At 46.2% G+C, this 18,352-nt stretch overlaps 1 protein-coding gene across 10 annotated transcripts in view; it reads right to left on the reverse strand.

Annotated features, from left to right (window-relative positions):
• The window catches only part of PROM1 (prominin 1), a 71,811-nt gene extending 65,190 nt beyond the window's left edge, over window positions 1–6,621 (reverse strand). For 5 of the 10 annotated variants that reach the window (XM_087736530.1, XM_087736529.1, XM_087736531.1 and 2 more), the window contains exon 1: window positions 2,512–2,671. The gene's annotated coding sequence lies outside the window, so the exon portion shown is untranslated. Of the gene's footprint in view, window positions 1–922; window positions 1,606–1,832; window positions 1,950–2,288; window positions 2,368–2,511; window positions 2,673–3,009; window positions 3,145–3,310; window positions 3,416–6,493 lie in introns of those variants that run through there. The other 5 variants (XM_087736524.1, XM_087736523.1, XM_087736525.1 and 2 more) reach the window with 5 other exon arrangements.
• Between the last annotated feature and the right edge of the window lie 11,731 nt (window positions 6,622–18,352).

The following is an 18,352-nucleotide window of genomic DNA, read 5'->3' on the forward strand; positions in this document are numbered from 1 at the left end:
TCCATGCAAATACAACGCTGCAGCGCACTGATGCAACAATGATTAGCCCTGTGAACTGAAATTCAATCAACCGGAGGCCAGATTGCTAAAGCTCAATGTGGGAGCCTGCTGGCAATGACCCACGATCGGATGGGTTAGGATGGTGGAAGATGCAGTTGTCCATAGGAAGCCCACACAAAGGATCTGGCTATGTTTGTTACATTTTTTAATCAGTCATTTGACAACCCAAGTCCATAATCTCCTTGAGTGAGGTTGCTCCAGTGAGAGCAACCAACAGAAAAGCAAAATGAATTAAAACAGCCACAAAACGGATAGTTACAGGTAGACTAAAACTCCTAAGTATGCATTAAAAAACCACCCACAACACCACCTTCCCATTCAAAAGACATAATACAGCAAGCCAAGTTAGATACTGGCAAGTTAAAAAGGTACAGTTCTGTGTTACAAAATCTGTCCTAAGCCTACCAACAATTACAACCTGTTGCCATAGGAGGAGTAGGAAGCAAATAAACCTAATAAGCACTAGGGACTGCAGAATAGAGTCTCGCAGCACTGACAAAAACCAAACAAACAGAATCTTCCACACGAGGTAGCCTCAGCATGCATCTGACATGCTTGCTATATGCTCAAAATGAAGTGCTCAAGTCAGGAAAAACTGGATGTCCAGAACCCAGTTCGCTTTGAGTGGCTACTTAATAATTTGAAAATAAATAAATAAATAAAGGCAACATCAAAAAATCCTGCTATTTGACAAGTCACAGCCATTTGCAAACAGAAACAGACCTGTAGAAATTCCAAGCGAGATATCTTCCCCAGAACATCAGCAAGTCTGATTTTTAGCAGACTGCCTAAATGTTTAAAGTATATTTTCACTAACTGAACAACAAAAAAAATATATTTAACTTTAAAGTGGTGCATTTACCCTAGTATTCATAGAGCATTCCTTGTGAGAGCACTTTTCAGTGTCACATAGAAAATTTAACACCACTGTAAAGCCAGACAAGAAACAGGCAGTTTTTTGGGAAACGTGAACTGATGAGGGCCGAGTACGTGTCCCAGTCCCAAGGTACTGCGGCGACAGACCCCACGTACTCCCACTAGCAGCGAAGACCAAGTCTTTCCTTTGCTTCCTTCCAATTACTAAAACTGTAGAGCCCTCTTCCTCCACCACGCTGCTTAGTCCTTGATCTGCAAACTGCATAGTAGCACGGGTACCGCAGCTCCGCCTCTGCTGGAACACCGACCGATGTGGTAGTTTCTTCGGTCGCTCCCCTGCATGTGTGCGCAGAGGAAGACACAGCCCGTGTCTGGCGCGACTGCCCCTTCGCCCCCGCTCTCGGGGAGGTCCCCAGCCCACAGCAGAGCTCGCCCCTCCCGAGAAAAACGCTTGGCTCTCCGGGGCGGGCTGGCGCGATCTGCCCAGGTACAGACTGGGCAGCACGGCCACCGGCAGCACGGCCTCAGTTAACTCCGCCGAGGCGGCATCCGCCGCAGCGCGCTGCCGTACCGAGCGGGGACCCCGGCGGCAGCGGACGGGCCCCCTCCCCGCTCACATCCACGGTTTCACCGCAGAGCCACGGCAGGGCTTTGCCTCCCTGCCTCCTCCGTCCGCGACGAGCCGATTTCGAGGCCAGCGCGGTGTCCCCGTCCCCCTCCGCCTCCCCGGCGCCGCTCAGGCCCCCCCGCCCGCTTCCCCCCTCCTCGCCCCGGGCAGGTGCCCTCAGCGGGCGCCCTCCTCCCCGCGGAGCGGCTCCCCCTCTCCCCGGAGATCGCCGGGGCTTCTCCGCGCCCCGCTCCCGCCGCTCCTCTCTCTTCAGCGGCCAGAGACTCACGGCCGTCCCCCGACCCGTCCTCAGCCGTCCCCGCCACACACGGCCCTCCGGGGAGGAGACCCGCTTCACTCGCAGCGGCCGCGCCCGCCGCCTCGCTCTCCTCAGCGGGCGGATCCGCCCTCGCTCCCCGCGGACCAGCACACACCGCCCCGCCGCGCCGCAGCCCCTTCCCCCCGGCCAAACCCGTCCCTCCCGCGAGCCCCTGCCCGCAAGCCCGCTCCCCCGGCTCCCCTCAGCACAGACCCGCCCGCCGGCCCCCCTGCCCCCGCCTCTCCCGGCGGCCTCAGGGCCGGCGCTCCCCCCCTCAGCGCCTCCATCCCGCCACTCCCCGCTCCCCCAGGTCGCTCTCCCAGCCCCGACGGAGCCCCCCCCGGGATCCCCACCGACCTCCTCCCCGCAGGCAGCCCCGCTCCCTCGGGCACCCGCCTCCCTCGACGGCCGCCCGTCCCCCCTCACCCGGCTGCCCGCAGCGGCCCCCCACCCGCCGACACCTCTCCTCCCGCGGGGAAGGGGCCCTCCTCCCCCGCGGCCGCGCTCTCCCGGCCAGGACCTTCAGCGGGAGCGGCCGGGGAAGGCGGGGGAGCCCCACCCCCACCTGCCGCCTCCCCCGGCCCCGCCGCGGGCAGAGCGGCGGCGGGGGAGCGCTGCCCCGGGACCCCTCCTGCGCGGCAGCACTCACCGGCCGGGCGGGAAAGCCAGAGGGAGACGGCGGGGCACGGCACGGCCCGGCCCGGCCCGCTCCCCCTGCCGCCTCAGAGCGCCGCGGCGGCGGTGCTGCTGCTGCTGGTGGTGGTGGCGGTGGTGCCGCCGCCGCCCGCGCATGGATTATGGAGGGCGGGCTCTGCCCCGGGCCGGGGCTGCGGGACCACCCCGGCAGGCTGGGGCGAGGAAGAGGAGGAGCGTGAGGGGGTTAACCCCGGCGGGACCCGCCGGGCCAGCGGGAGCTGGGAGGGGGCAAGGCTTCGTGCCGCGGCTGTTTAAACGCGGCCGAGGCGGTCGGGCTGAGCCTGCAGCCCTGCGGGCAGCGAGCACCCAGCCACCGGCGACCTGTTGCTCCCCGGGCCGGCTTCGAGGCGGGTGCCGGCCCCGCGGCGGCCCTGCCGTCCCTCCGTGGCCGTTTCCCCCAGGGCTTGGGTTGGGTTCAGGCGGGTTTGCTTTTGCCATCACGGTGACTTACCCCGTTAGCTTCTGGGAAAACGTCTCGTTTTACCCTTCCCGAGGGGTGTCCTTGTTTCCTGATGGGGCTATCATTTCTTTTAGGGCTGGCATCCGTGTTCCCACGTGTTTTTTGTTAATGACGGCCAGTGACTTACTGGTAAAATGAGAAGCACTTTTTGTACAGGTTGCAATACAGTAACATACACTTTCAAAGGCTTCTGTGCTTTCTTCCTTCTGCCCTTTCTGATTTTTTATTTGCAGCTTTGATACTTTAATGTGGTTCCCTCATTGCAATATTAAAACATAAACATGATTCTTACCTCTCTTACGAGACCCTCCATTACTCAGCATCACAGATCAAGGCAAAGCAAGAATTTGCGCTGGAGGTCCAAAGGCATGCTGGTTCCTTGGAAGTCCTGGAAACACTGATGGAGAAGGCGGTTAGTCTCCCTTTAGGCAGGCAGAAAGAAATCAAGGCTACAGCTATGGCAGCAGTCTGCATTGCTAACGCAAGATTGGCCAAACATTGAACAGTTTTTCCCACATATGGTATTTGGTCTTGCTGAACTCTAGCTGTATTTCATCTCAGGGCATTTGCCAGCAATGCCTATCAAAGAACAAGTTGCCACATTGGCTGCATGTAGAAAGAACAATTACTCTGACCACAGCTAATCCTGGACTTGTTCAGCAGGAGGATACATAGTGGTACAACCCAAAATGCAGTGGCACAGAACTCAAAGAAATGCTCTTGACCTAGTTCTTGCTATAGTTCTCGTACGCACCCTAAGCCGTGTGTCAAAGAGGGGCAATGCTGCAGTCTTGGGGAAAGCACAGAACATCTTGACAAAAGGACAAATGTGTTGAATTAGCCAGATAGTCCTCAAATTCAGAAGTACCGCTCCTGTCTTAAGCTTTGGATGAAAACTGTTCTAAATACAAGAGAATATTCTTTCCGAATAATGCGCTGTGAGTGCCCAACACTATTAATGAGATGACCTGGTGGATTTGATTCCCTTGCTTCCATACAAGGTTAAAACAGAAAAGCCAAATCTCACTGGCCTCATTGACTCATTGACTGATTTTAAAGTGCAGGGCGAAAGCATATGGCTACAGTGATAAGTAACTGCAAGGGTGGAATAGTCTGTAGCAACTTGAAGAGAATGTGGAAATGTGGAAGAGAACTGCATGGAATGACGTTCCAGGAAATCTTGCCTTGCTGGAGCCAAAGTCACTAAGATTTTCTTTTGGATTACTAATTTGTACAAGTTACAGCTTTCCTACCATTTATGATCGGCTACCACAGGACTTCCAGGTGAGAAATGTCTGTAGTTTGCATAAACAAGGACATGCAACTAGAGTTACAGGAAAAAGATGGTAGCTTTCAGAGAAGAACTGAAACTAAATCAAGACCAACACTATTAATGGAGGCATTTCTTCAGCAGACTAAGCAAACACCTATTTTCTGATTAGTATTATCCATGTGTAACGGCTTTCCTGCTTTTTTATGGATGATGCCATCCATATAAGAAAGCTTTCCAGTCACATCTGAGTTTCTTTGTGCTGTTGGTATGTAGCCTGATACAAGGAGTTTGCCTCAGGCCTCTGGAAGTGACTAAGTTAAGATAATTTATATCGTATTAGGTACTGAAAATGTGTTCTCTGAGTAGCACCTAGTTAAAATGTCAGAGCTTGTCACTGTGAGATGGTAAATGGAAGCATGACCTCTTCAGCTGCCTCCCATTACATTGCTGGCAACCCCAAGTACATGTCTGACCTGAAAGTGCTCTGAGCAGCTGTTGACCTTTCCGTGATGTTTCTTCTCCGCTAACTGCATGTCAGGTAGAGGCGGAAAACTGTAAAGTGGGAAATACTGCACCAGTTTGCAGCCCTTTCCTTCGCTCCCTGTCTCCCTGCCATCCGAATCACGACTGTGTCCGGGCTTGCTCAGCTGCACGCTTACCTGCTTGAGGTTGGCTGTGGGCACTGCAAACAACGGGCTGGTATGTGGTTTGCGTGCAGGGTGTCATGCAGTCACATTAGAGAAGCAGAACATGTGAAAACAGCGTGGAGTCTTAGCAGTCTCAGAGAACATCAAGAAAACTTGTCCACCAGGGACTGCACCATCTTTTATCTGTGGTCCTTTGTGCCTTAGAGCGATTGGGCTAAAATTAATCAAGACACCTTCTAGCTTTATTCTTTGTGGCCAAAACTTTTAAATGATCTCAGCGCTCAGAGCTGTGGTCAGGTTCCTGAGACAGCTAAACCCGTAATTGCTCACATAAATGAGGAAGCGGTCTTTCAAACCACAGCGCAGTAGGTGCTCAGGCTTTTGAAAACCTGCTTTATAAGCATCCAAAACAAGAACAGCTGGATGAAAAAACCTGGCCTGTACTCTGTGGTGAGCATTTGAAAATCTGGCTGCATATCCATCATCTCTGTTATCTCAGAGGAAAATTCTCAGATAACAGGAAGATACATGAGATTTAGAGCTTAACTATAATGGTTGTATCACGTAATTGATTTTTAAGTAGAGCTCGTGATTAAAGGTCTATTAGATAAATAGCCTTTTTCATTACTTGGAGTTAAGCTAGGCATAGTATTGCCTGAAGAGATCTAAAATCATAACTCCAACCTTTCCACCTCCCAAAAAGAAAAAGGTCAAGGTAGAAAACCTCTTATGTTGCGTTAGTCTTCCTCTGGCTGTTCCCTGAGTGTGAGTTCAGGGAGAGAAGGGTGCATGGAAGTGCGGGTGAGGAGCAGTGTGCCTTCCCTGCACCAGGGCTATAGAGAAAAGTGATTTACACCCTTTGCCAAGAACATGCCTAAGAGTGAATTATACCAACACCCCAAAATCCAACCAGTCTACTTATCCCTCTTGTCAGCTCTGCCCTTTAGCCTGACTTTGCCCAGCTTTCTGTGGGTTATAACCTCCAAGTCCTTCCCTGCCCTCTGCCACCATGCGCTCTGCCTAGCTCTGCCCTCCCTCCTGCCGCCTGGTGCCACCCGTCCCTTCAGGTCTGGCTTGGCCCTTTGGATTCTGCCAGCCCTCCCAATTAGCTAATGCTGCCCAGCAGCACCTACCAGCTACCTGCATACCCCATGCCCTCCTTCTGCTCAGCTCCCCGTCGGCACTGTTTCTCCCCTCTCTGACATCCACAACTGCATCCTTCCTCGTCCTTAATTCTCCTGTGGGATGCGAGGCTTAAGGGATTACGGGCTGTGCGAGTTCACAGCCCAGACTCCAAGCTGTGAACTCTTCCAGGCTGGAGCCAGGCTAGCCCAGGCTCTGCAGGCTCTGGGAGAGCAGGGAACTGGAGTTTTAGCAAGCAGGAGGAACGTGTTGCTCTATTAGACACAAAACACATAAAATTTGAAAGAATTATTAGGACCCATAAAAATGGTGGGAAGCAGCACAATTGCTGTGTGCTATAGCCTGCCATGTATTTGCTTAATTTCTTACTCCTGAGGGAAAATAAAAAAAGGAAATGGACAATCTTACTCACATTCATTCTCAAACTTAGAAAACAACATGACATTTCATTGTAGACCTTTGATTCATGACAGTTTACGATATGATTTCAGTGAGGATTGCCTTCATTTCAACAGAAGATTTATCCTGCTGTATATCACTTTAGGATGCCTTCAGAGGCACTTTTTGTCAGCTACACATGTCTTCCCATTAGAGTCTGCTGTGCCCCCTTCTCGTGACTGTGATAGATCTGCATGACAAATCGTCAAAGAACTTAAAAATTATATTCATCTCTTTTCATCTGAGGAAACCACTAGTAGTTGCTATAACAGATTTCACAGCTAAACAAAGATACAAAATGACAGGGATTACATGATGCATGTACTCGGAGTTGTAGCTTCATTTATGAGCTCCCCCCACCCTATTTTTCCATCATCTCTGTGTTTTATTTCTGCTCACAAGCTTTGACGCTTGACATCCTGATAAACTGCCGTGTCAGGAATGCTTGAAATTAAAATGGGAAAGGCACATCTCTTTTTGACGCTGGAACAGAAGGAGCATGACTTGGTTCTGATGCTGTTTGATATCAGATGGAGGAGTAGTGGCCAGCTAACACCCCAGATTTTGGTTCCAGCTCCAGCACCTTATGCTTCTCTGGTGACATGAAGGGCCTGGCCAGCAGCTCCCAGGTTCTCCCTCTGTGGGAACTGTATGTAATGAGCTGTCTGATAGAGGACGTGGCCGCATCAGCAAGGGCTTTTCAGTTTGTTAGAAAGCAACTTATGGCCTTAAATAAATGCTTTCAAATGAAGTACGGATAACCTCCAGCACAAGTGTAATTTCACCTTATAGAAAAAAAGATTTTAAATAAGGATGCTCCTGTTTACCAGACTTGCACACACAATTTGGTGCCTTTCCCCTCAGAAACGAGGGCCCTGTATGGCCGCGGGGCACGTCTGTTCTCAACTACTGGTAATTTCATGCTTGTGACCAGTTAATTGCTGACTACCGCTGTGGCTGTTTCTTGTGGTATACCGGTATCTAGTGGAGGCACGCAGGGGCTTCGTCCAGGCACACAGGCACCGTCACGAAGTTGAGTCCTGACCAGTGAAGTCACCTGTGTGTGTGATGCAAGTGGCCAGCAGCTGTATGTGGTACAGCACCGAGCCCAGCCTGCTGCCTCCCCTTGGCTACAGTCACAGACACCTAGAGATTAGGACTGATTGATAGATTCTTCATTCTCTCTTGTGGCTTATTTATTTGATTTGATTTTGGTTTAGGCGACACATTTATTCACCTCTTCTGAGAGCTAGGACCTGAACTGTCCAAGAGGCAAGAGAGGCTGCAATATGTAGTTTAAACAAGCTATTCATCTAATAAGAGTATCTGTATGTCAGTAGGAACAAAACACTACAGAAATAATTAATCAGCCAAACCAAGTACACCCATGAAAGCTAGCCCAGAAGCAAAGTCATTGATCTCGGTAGTCAGGAAAAAAAAATATCAGTTTTCATCTCTGTGACCCTATGATAAGCAGAAGTCCCCTCAGCACAGGGTAGCTCTCCCATGCTTCCCACAAAATGTAATCCTACCTTAGGAGCTTAGCTGCTGCAATGACCTTCTTTTGTCTGCTTGCTCTGGAGTAAATTCTGTCTGACGTGAGTAAAGAAGATTGGAAGAAGGTTATTTTTAATATCAGTATAAAATAATCTGTAGCACAACAAAATACAAGAAAGGAAGGTACCCGTTCATTATGTTTTCAGGGAGAATGACACCACCACCTACAACATCTTGCAGGAAGCACATAAACAACACACATTGCAGGATTAACCTGACAGGGCCCCTTCGCTCTAGTTTCTATTATTAACTTTACACCTAGTGCAAGTCTCCTCAAATGAACTATATGAGGTATAACGATTTAACTTATAGAGACTGTACCACGGCTGAAAATTTATTACCAGGATAGTAAGAGGCCTGGGTGTTATACGCCCTTCACAGAGATGTGCTGAGTATCTGATCCCTAAGTTTCTTCTAGAGTGGGTGGAGAACATTTTTTATTGTTGCCATGACCAGGCTTCTGGTCTAGGTGGTTAACTTTTCCCTCCCTCTCTTCATGTTAAACTGCACACTTAAAAAAAAATACCGTTTCTGTCCCTCCCCATCCCAAGCGCCCACTTTCCACTGAATAGTTGGGACAGCAGCCTACTATCCACAAGCTGTTATCACACAAAACAGAAGTGCAGCTTCTCCCCTTTACCGCCTCACAGCTCCAGCTCCCTCCTTGGTCTTCTCGGGTTTGGCACAAAAATGTTCATTCCAGCTGAGCAAAAGACTGCAGCCCTGATGATAACATACTCCAAGCAAAATGACGTTTTTACCTTTGTAATATAATGCCTTTTTTTTTTTTTTTGTCAAGGAAGGTGTTTTCAGAATTTTATGGAGGAGATTGGCTTTCCCCCCCTAATGTTCTCATTAATTTATTATTTCCTGTATTCTACCTCCCTGCTGACTAAAGTACGAGAGACAAAGAAAGGGAAAACTGTTTCTGCTGTTGAAGCAAGACATAAAAAAGAGAAGCCGACCTTTAACTCTGCTGCTTTGCCTTTTTGCACGTCAGAATGTCAAATGATTTTCCATATTATAAGTATTTCATGGCAACACTAAGCATTTGAGAACAAGGAAACATTTATACTGTAGGAGGACACCCAAGGTTTGTTGCTTTAAAGTTAAACCGCAGTCTTTAAATCTAGCCTGAGTAAGAGGTAGCACATAGCTATATTTGTGCAGGCAGCAGAGCAAGAATCAGCCTCCTGCTCCACGAGCTGCAGCGTGCCTCTTGGTTCTGCCCTGCTGCAGGCTACAGCTTCCCTCCCTGTATGCTTGAGTTCACAGTCGTGCCGATGAGTACAGCAGGGGAGCATCCACGTTGGCATGCTGGTTTGCTCTTTGCTCAGATTTCCAGTCTCTGGCTGCATATTAGTTCATGTGTAGTCTTCAGGCTGGCACAGTTCAAGGGATAGTGAAGCCTGGGGCGCAGGTCGTTCACTTGAGCACGTCCCACAGTCTGCACCCTTTGGCCTGGGGATGGAGGCCCACACAGGCACAGAAAACAGGCATGGCATACATAATCTGCGCAAAACAAAGCCCAACTTTCATCATCATACTTACTCGTCACATGCTTTCATAAAAGGGACTGCAGCAAGTCATGCACTCTTTGGTCTGCTCTGCGTCCGGTGAAGAAATGAATGATCAAGTGTTGTTTCATAAGCTCCTTGATGCATAGGTGGTTTTTTTTTAAGTCAGAGAGGACTGTTCTGATCACCTTGCACGTGATTCATACGCACAACATACATGAAGCCATGAAGACTCAGATACTGGTTCCGACATCAAGCTCATCACGTACGGCAGACTTCTGGAGCAAGGTACCTAGGTTTCAGGTGACAGCAGATCTTTGTTGGGTTGTGAACTCTCTGAATGGCCATCTTCTACCATTATTAAAGATTAAAATTTTAGCCTTCACCTGAATTGTCTAGTTTCAGCTTCCAATTTCTTTTCTACTCTTTTGAACAGCCTCATAATGGTGGTGAACAATGTAGCAGCTCCACAGCACGAAGCAATACCAAAGAATTAGGTGTGGTACCACTCAGTGGTGATACTAGTCTTCAAGTCTACCCTTCACATCTTAGTCCAGCTCTGTTTGGTGCCACAAACTAAAGCTGTGATGATAGTGTAGCACCGTTCTTGATGAGAATCTTGCTAAGTATAACTTGCATGCTTTTCTCTCCTTTTCTGAACTAAATATTAGAAAGAACCATGTTAAAGAATGTGTTTTAACACCCACCAGCACTGGTATTGCCTGGCCATTTGATGATAATAGTGCCTGTGATTGAATGTTGTTGGCTTTCCCTGCCATCAAGTGTGGTACAAGCTACACAGTGTAGAAAAGGAGGGTCTGTGCTTGAAGAGACAGTGGTCCAAAGTGGACATGACAGATAAAAGATGGGGATTTTGGTGCCAATTCCAACTAGAAAGCAGCAGTATTCTCTTCAGCTTATAAAGCCTGCAAATCCTACAGAGCTGCTAAGGTAGAAGAAGTCTTTTGACAAATCTGGAAGCCATTATTTGTCACTCTAGTGCTTTATCTATAAATCTGAACCTAACCCATATTGTGGCAGTCTTTCTGCTCTTTAATCCCCTGAACATTGAATTACAGACATTTGAAGAGCTGGAGGTCTAATAGTCTGAGCTTGGATTGCAAACTCCTGTTCCCACTCCTCTCGCTAAATAGACACTTCATTTAACTCCTCTGCGTTTCATTCTGCCTATCTGAAGAGGCAGTCACCGAAAGACCTTACAGGACAATCAAGGGCAGCTACCTGCCAGGCAGATTACTCCCACAAACTTAGGGACTTTATGTTTTTTTGTTGTATTTAACTTTACACGTCCAAACGATAGTAATTTTCACCATATTTTGGTAAAGCTTTCTCAAGGCTACCAGATCTCAGTTTCTGTTGCACCTTGCTCATCCTAGCATTGCCTCTGTACAGGCTTAAATATTTGCTTTTGCAGATTTGTAGTATTTACCCTCTGCTATTTGTAGTAAGGAAAAGAAACAAATTCCCAAATCATGTTTCAGTTGTAGAAGCAATCATCATATACAAGGTAATCCACAATACACTGCAGTAAAACCCATTAGTTTATGTATTCTATATGAGCTGTCTAAGAGTTGATACAGTACAGGCATGCAATTAAAAATTGCACATTAGATGTATTTTAAGCTTTCTTTAGCAGCTGTTTCATATTACCAAACATGCACATTGCAGTGGTTTTGTAATTGGATTTAAGTAGCTTGCAGAATATCTCAATACACAGAGCAAAACCCAGCAAAACGTTATAAAAAAGTGTGCACAGTAATTCCACCCAAGAGCTGCCAAAGCAAGAGCAGGGAGATCACATGAAAAATATTTCCTGCCTGTGTGAAATCTGTGAAAATTCCCAGAAAGACTAGGAAACAGTCTGCGCTGGGATGGGAATACAGTTTGTATTAAACCCAAGAAGAGAGAGAGATATATGTGTGTAGCTGTCAGCCAAATCAGAATTCTGGTATACATCAAATGTTATTAGTTTGTACTTAGTGACACAGCATACCACATACACTTGAAAAATCCTTCCAGTTGAATTTCCAGCCTAGGCTTGTGCATATTATAACCATCCCGATATTTATTTTCTGCAGTCACTTCACAACATCTGAAAGACAGTAAATTAAATATCTTCTCTTTTGAATTTGGCTGAGAAGCCCAATTTCTTTTTTAATATTGAAGTTCTTCTACGATGGAGAAGGGGGGATAGTATTTTTCTAATTGGATGCTTAAAAACTTCAAGTATACATTTTCTCATCTATTTTAGAGGGGGAAAAAAGTCTTCTAAGATATTTTTGCTGCTGAAGCAGGATTTGCGATACTAGCAGGGACTGCTGTTCTATTTGTGAGCTAAGATTACTTTCAGTGAAATGGCTCAGCTCTCCGATGTTCTCAAAATTCCCGTTATGCCTTTGCCAGGTTCACAATAGTTTTGCATTTGTTATTTCACTAAAAAGAAAAAAAAGGAAAAGCATGTGCATGGCTGAAATAAAAAGGAAAAGCATGTGCACGGCTGAAAAGCTTCAAAAGCATCTTGGTAGAGCATCTATGTGCTGAAGAGTGTAGAGGATCATTTACTGCTTCACCAGGAGCTGTGTATCCCAAGGCTTGGAACAAAAGGCTAGGGGACAGGCATTGTGAAGCTAAAACCTCTCTTTATGAATGTGTCTCCCCCTCTCTCTCACCTTGAGAAGAACATTGTACTTGCTGCAGTTCACTTTACCGGTTGGCAAAATGGTTGTAATAAAACTTGCCTTTTTCACAGATTTCTGTCAGCATATATTTCAGAAGTGCCTCTGCAGCCCTGTTTGAAGAGCACTGTACGGTACAGTACAGTGTCTTGGAAAATCAGAAAGATGTATGCCATAGTTAGAAATGATTTGTCTGTTAAATGAGATCATAATTGGTTAAATTGCTGGGTAATTAAGGAATTTTTGCTCTTCTTATTAGATAAACAGGCTTTTTATTGCAAACAGTTCTTGTCTTTCTAAATCAGTTCCAGGAAACCCTATAATGTCAGTCACTATTAGCATTTGGAATAGCATTAAGAGCTTTATACGAGCTAATATTAATCTGTCTAGGTTAACCTTTGTATCCAGGCTGCCTCAGTTGCTGTATTTCAAATCTGCAGAATGTCAGTTCTACTCGGTGGGCAGGAAGAGGTTTAGTACAGATTTAGCAGTGCTTTGATCATAGTATGAAGTCATTTTGAACTTATTTGTGGCCAAAAATATTTCTCTGGAGCACTTTTATTCAGTCTTATCAATTGAGTTGCTTAACCAGCTAGAGCAAACTTTTAACTTCTGTCTTTTGCTCTAGAAGCTGCTACGAAGACCAGATGAATGTTAAGCCAGGTAGTAGTGTCAGGAATATTACATTTCATTCAGGCACTGGATCTCAGAAGTTCAGAAATACCATACAGGTATAGAAACAGAGTAGGAAGGGTCCCCAGTTCCGTCTCCCAGCTGCAAAGTCTGCCCGGAGCATCCCAAGGCACTTGCCCAACCTGCACTCCAGCACCCCTCACGAAGGCAGATTCACTATGTCCCTCAGGCAGTCTGGTCCAACGCTTAATTATGCTCATAATGAGAAAGTTTTCTTAATATCTAACCTAAATATTCTTTGCTGCAAATTAGGTTCATTTCTGTTCATCCTACCCTCGGTGGACATGGAGAGTAATTGATAATCATTGTTTTTATAACATTGTCCGCAGTACTAGAACATGCACTGGAGCATGTTACCATGTCCTTCCCCTGGTCTTCTGGATCAAAGCCCAGTTCCGTTAAAGCTATTCTTAGAGTCATGTTTTAATTTCTGTCTTGTGACCTCTCTCCAGTTTGTGTATGTCCTTTAAAACACATAGTTTCCCTACGTAAACATGCTACTCCAGCTGAGGGTTCCCTTCCTGAGGAAAGCAACCTAATGACATCCCATACCACACATATAATTCTCTTCTTCATGCACTGCTGAATCGGCCTTCTTGGTAAGAGCATCCCATCCTTGGTGCATACTCAGTGTGTGTGTCAGTCCTTGCAATATCCAGAAACTCTTATGCCCAGGCAAATATTTCCAGGAGGGTTTTTTTTTGTGTGTTTGATTTTTTTCCTCCTTTTCACTTTGCTTTCTTTAATTTCATATGTTTGATTTAGGACTTTCCCAGTTTAAAAAGATTATTTTGAATAATCCTGTCTCCAAAATGCTTCCTGTGTCTCTCAAAATGGCATCAGTTGCATATTTTGTAAGGACACCCTCCACTGCCTTATCTGTATCCTTGAGGAAGGTATTGGAAGGCACAGAACTGGGTCCTGAGAGACCCCGCTTGAAATGCCTTCGGAGGCTGTCACTGAACTATTGATACCTACCCGCCCTGTTGCATACCATGAAAAGATTGACATGCCATCAGTTTTCTTGGTTGCAGGCAGGGTTAAGCACGGTTTTGTGGTAATAGCACAAAACTAGGAGTCAGAGAGTTTTGATTTGTTTGTTCATTTTGGCCCCAACTTTTAATACATGTGGTAGAAAGTTATTATAACCTCTCTTTTCATTGGTTTCCTTGTCTGTAAAAGGGAAATGAAGATGTTTGTGAAGTGCATGGCTCCTCGGGGGGAAGATGCTATTAAAGTGCGGACTATAAATGATTGTGTATCTGGCCCTGTCCTCACTCATGCTAATTGAAACTAAAGTTGCTGAACCCAGTGACTCTGTAGGACTTACACTCTTGGTGTCAGAACCCAGATCTGTAGTGTGCTGTTATCTTGTTAGCACCCTTTGCTTCGATTTCCTCTTCCAGCGTTCGGCAGCAGGACGTGCGTTTGTGCTTGGCTGGCACCAGCGCTGTGTGAAACGTGGCTGGAAACAAATTCTAATTCCAATTCTCTGTGTGCACCTGGCACAAACTTTTGCACCATTAAAATGTACCAAAGTCACCCATGGAAATGGGGTGTGGGACAAGTCTGTGTTAATGGTTGGTGCTATGATTTTGTAATTCCTGTTAAAATTGTTGACTTCTTTCGTTTCTACTTTTAAGCTTCCTGACAATGATGCAAATCAGTTTTTCAAAGCTTATTTGCAGCAAAAGATTATAATAATACAACAGCTTGAAGCCGCAGTAAGATTTGGAGTCACGGGGGCAAACAAAACTTGTTCCAAATAAAAATGCGCGAAAATGCCCGCTCAGTGCCGTGAACAGCCCCGGGTGACCGATGGAGGTGGCTGAGCTGAGGGCCGGCCCTGCAACCCGGAGGAAGGGGACCTGCTGCTGTGCCAGGGACTTGGGTTTCGGCTCCAAGGAGGGTCCTGGGCTCCAGCCCAGCCTCCCGGAGCGCTCCCGCGCAGCCTGCCAGACCCTGCCCGGCTTCTCCCTGCTCGGTGGCAGCGGGGTGACCGTGATGCTGAGCCTTTCAGGGGAAAAGAAGAAATATAGATGATCCTGGAGGGATGGTAAAAAAAAAAAGTTGATGTTTATCACTGGCTGCTTGCTTGCTATTTAAGCATGCAGGGAGAAGTTTGATAAATATTTAAGTAGCACCAATTTATTTAGTGCTGTACATGTTTAACAAGATGAATACTAAAGAGGCTAAATAGATTAAGATTTCTAAAATGATTGTGCCAAACGTGTCTTTTTACTTCAGGCCTCTGTGTAGCAAGGATGTTTCCACCAGTGTAACTATCTCTTAATATATTAATAAATCTTGTGCTTTGAAACCCCAGTTAACATATCCTGCACCAAGGTAGCCATGCTGAAGTAAGCAGTATTTTGTGCCACTGCAATGCATCCATGATGTATCTGTACCAACAAAACATCTTCAGGTCAGACCAGGCTGAGGATTCTGTGCCTCTACTCTGGCGTCACCTTGAACATCTTTATTCTCACCTTGAAAGGCTTTGCTTTTGCCTGAAGATGGTTTTAATGTTTAATATTGCCCTTGCACACATGCACGCTAGTCTCACGAAGCTCATAAGTAAATATATGTGTATATACATGAAATATGTGATCCCCGTGTATTTCTGTCTCAGTCACATGTGGTGGGGAGTAAGTTTGAGCGTGGAAGATTAGCTTGAGTACTTTGTATGACATATAAAGCTGCAGTGAATCTCACTTGATTAGTTCTCCTGTCCTGACCCTAATACAGAGGTAAAAATATTTAATGGCCTGTACTAAATAAAGTAACACCAGACCGTGACTCAAGTATGCATGACTAAATCTAGTTTAGTGATTCTTATGCTTGAAGTGTGTCACCAAGCTACCCCCAGAAGAGAGTGGCTTAGGTAAATACACCATGGGATCAGCTTGCAGAGGAAGAATCACTTTTGAATACTTGTTTGTATTAGTCATAACCATGCAAGAGCCCTCTGGCAGTGCTGAGCTTTTGTTTCAGACAGTAGAATACCCATTAGAAATGAAATTACAGCATCGGCATCATTGAGAGCTTTTTCCTTTTGTTGTATTTTGATTGAGAGAAAGCCTGCCTTCAGCATGACACTGTGCAGCTATCATGGCCATTGACATCAGGGCAGAAGACTCCAAATATATATTAGCCACCATTTCATGCTTTTATTTGCTCCCCTCACGACACCGGAGAAGCTCAGCTGAGATCAGAGTGTTGTGTTACAAACAGGCTCGCATCCTGCACACAGGTTCCACTTCACATGGGTCAGGATGGGACAAGGCCAATGCAAGTTTTCTTGATGGAGTAGACAAAGCTGAACTTCTGTTTCCTAGCTGGGAACACCTCCCCAGTACAGCTCCCGCTGAAGAATGGGGACAGAGCTGCCTCTGCCCCGCCGACGGAGCGGCCCTGCCCCACACAGCCTGAACCCTCACCACCAGCAGCCGTTCCCTTCTTGTAGGCAAAGGAGGCAGTGGCTGCCTCTTGTAGGGTTTTTGCTATCCCTGTCAGGCTTCTGTCTTCAGCAACTGCCTGTTTTGCCCATGTATTAAGCCACTTAAAGGAGGGGGAGAATTTCTACACAGTCTGGTGAATTCTCTTTTGAGCAAAACTGGAGATATAAAAACCTTAAAAATGCTTTTGAAATTACACTATCATGTATGAGAAATACAGCCTATGCGTCCATGTATGAAACAGGATTTCATATTAAATGCATTTATCCTCATTCTGTCATCCATGCAAAGTTATTTTCACCATTAAAATGCGTGACAACTTGTTTATCCATTCTGAATGCACTGGACAGGAGCTAGTTTTCCATATTCAGAGCTGAACATACATCACCTCCAAACACGAATATCACATCTATTTGAGATGCATGCTGGAAGATTTAGTTCCTTTATCAATTTTGTTAGACACCATTTCAGACAGGGACAGAGCTCTGGATTCTGTACTGTGGAAAGATCTTCCATCAGTCTTGCTAACACGCGATAAGAGAAAGGCTGTTGAAATTCTCTCAACAAACAGCAAGGAAAGGTCACTTTGCCAGTGAGGCAATAGAAAGCCTAACGGGAGGCTACCAAAGCCACAGCATTATTTTATTTGGGAGAGGTTTGCCAGGACAGCAGGAGTCCTGGTGTCTCGGAGGCTGGAGGCTGAAATAAAGACCAGAACACTGCTGTCAACTGGAGGAAGACCCAGGCCTTCAACTAAGTCCCCACAGTTAATCTGTGGAGATCAAAGACAAGGCAAATGGGGTTTTCTTGTCCTCTGTAATTAGAAAAAATATGCAGAGGAGTTATTTTCTCCGGATTTCACAAGACTTGGTTACTTTTACTTACCAAAACATTATGGGAGGGTCTGAAGAAAGACTCCCCAGCGTGTGGCCCCGCTTTGAGAAGGCACAGTTCGTCATGCTCCCACCGGGCAGGCTCACATGGGGCTTCCTCCACCGCCAAGCCACTGCAATTACCAGAGCAGAAAGGCAGTAGATAAGATATCGGGATATAGAAAAAACTAGTTGCCTCCTGCCTTCTGTATTTACGATCATTTTGCCCCAAATACAAACACTGTGATCTATTGCAAAGAGCCATTTAGGGATATGGAAGCAGAGCAAGAGCTCAGGGTAAATTTGTGCTGCTTTTGAGTGAAGGTTTCAGTAGCATACAAACACTTGCAATGCTTGGTCTCTTGCTGTGCATATCTTTTTTTCCCCGAGTCCTGGGGTGAACTGCAGTATGAGATACAGCCTTTAGAAAAACATTAATTAGTATTTCCCATCCACAGCATCTAGCTTGAGCCAGCTGTTCTTTTAGATTCATCTACAGCACGTGTCCGTCTGAGATTTCATAAACAAATTAGACCGTGTATGTACTTGTTTTCAGTAGCACACAAAGAGGACAAACATTTTATGTGAGTTTACCCTCTAGCAACTGAAAAGTTCAGTATTTGAACAAGTCATGCATTGGAAGCCCCTATCCATATAGTAACAAAAAACCCCTTGTGATGAGCGAGGGCAGGAGGGGAGAAGGAATCATCAAAATACAATTCCCAAATTGTCAGTCTGCCTTTGTAATGGCTGCTGGGAGCTGTATGTGTTCATGTGGCTTAGAGACTTATTTTGAGCATTATTGTCAGACTCTTGCCGATACATTCTCCTCTGCTTCGGAAGCGAGGGGTCAGAGTTACTAAGTGTATGTGCATTATTTACACATCAGTGGTGCGCAATTTCCATCATCCACCTACAGAAAATATCCACATTCAACAACACACTTACCTATTCATTATGCGTAACTTCCCAAGTCTCAGATACACACTTCAGGCCATGCTTTCCTACATAAAATTCTTTTTTATTTCTATTTACTGATT

Source organism: Nipponia nippon, unplaced genomic scaffold, assembly GCF_047370975.1.
Source record: "Nipponia nippon isolate SJK-2023a ecotype South Korea unplaced genomic scaffold, ASM4737097v1 scaffold_6, whole genome shotgun sequence".
Classification (NCBI taxonomy): Eukaryota; Metazoa; Chordata; class Aves; order Pelecaniformes; family Threskiornithidae; genus Nipponia; species Nipponia nippon.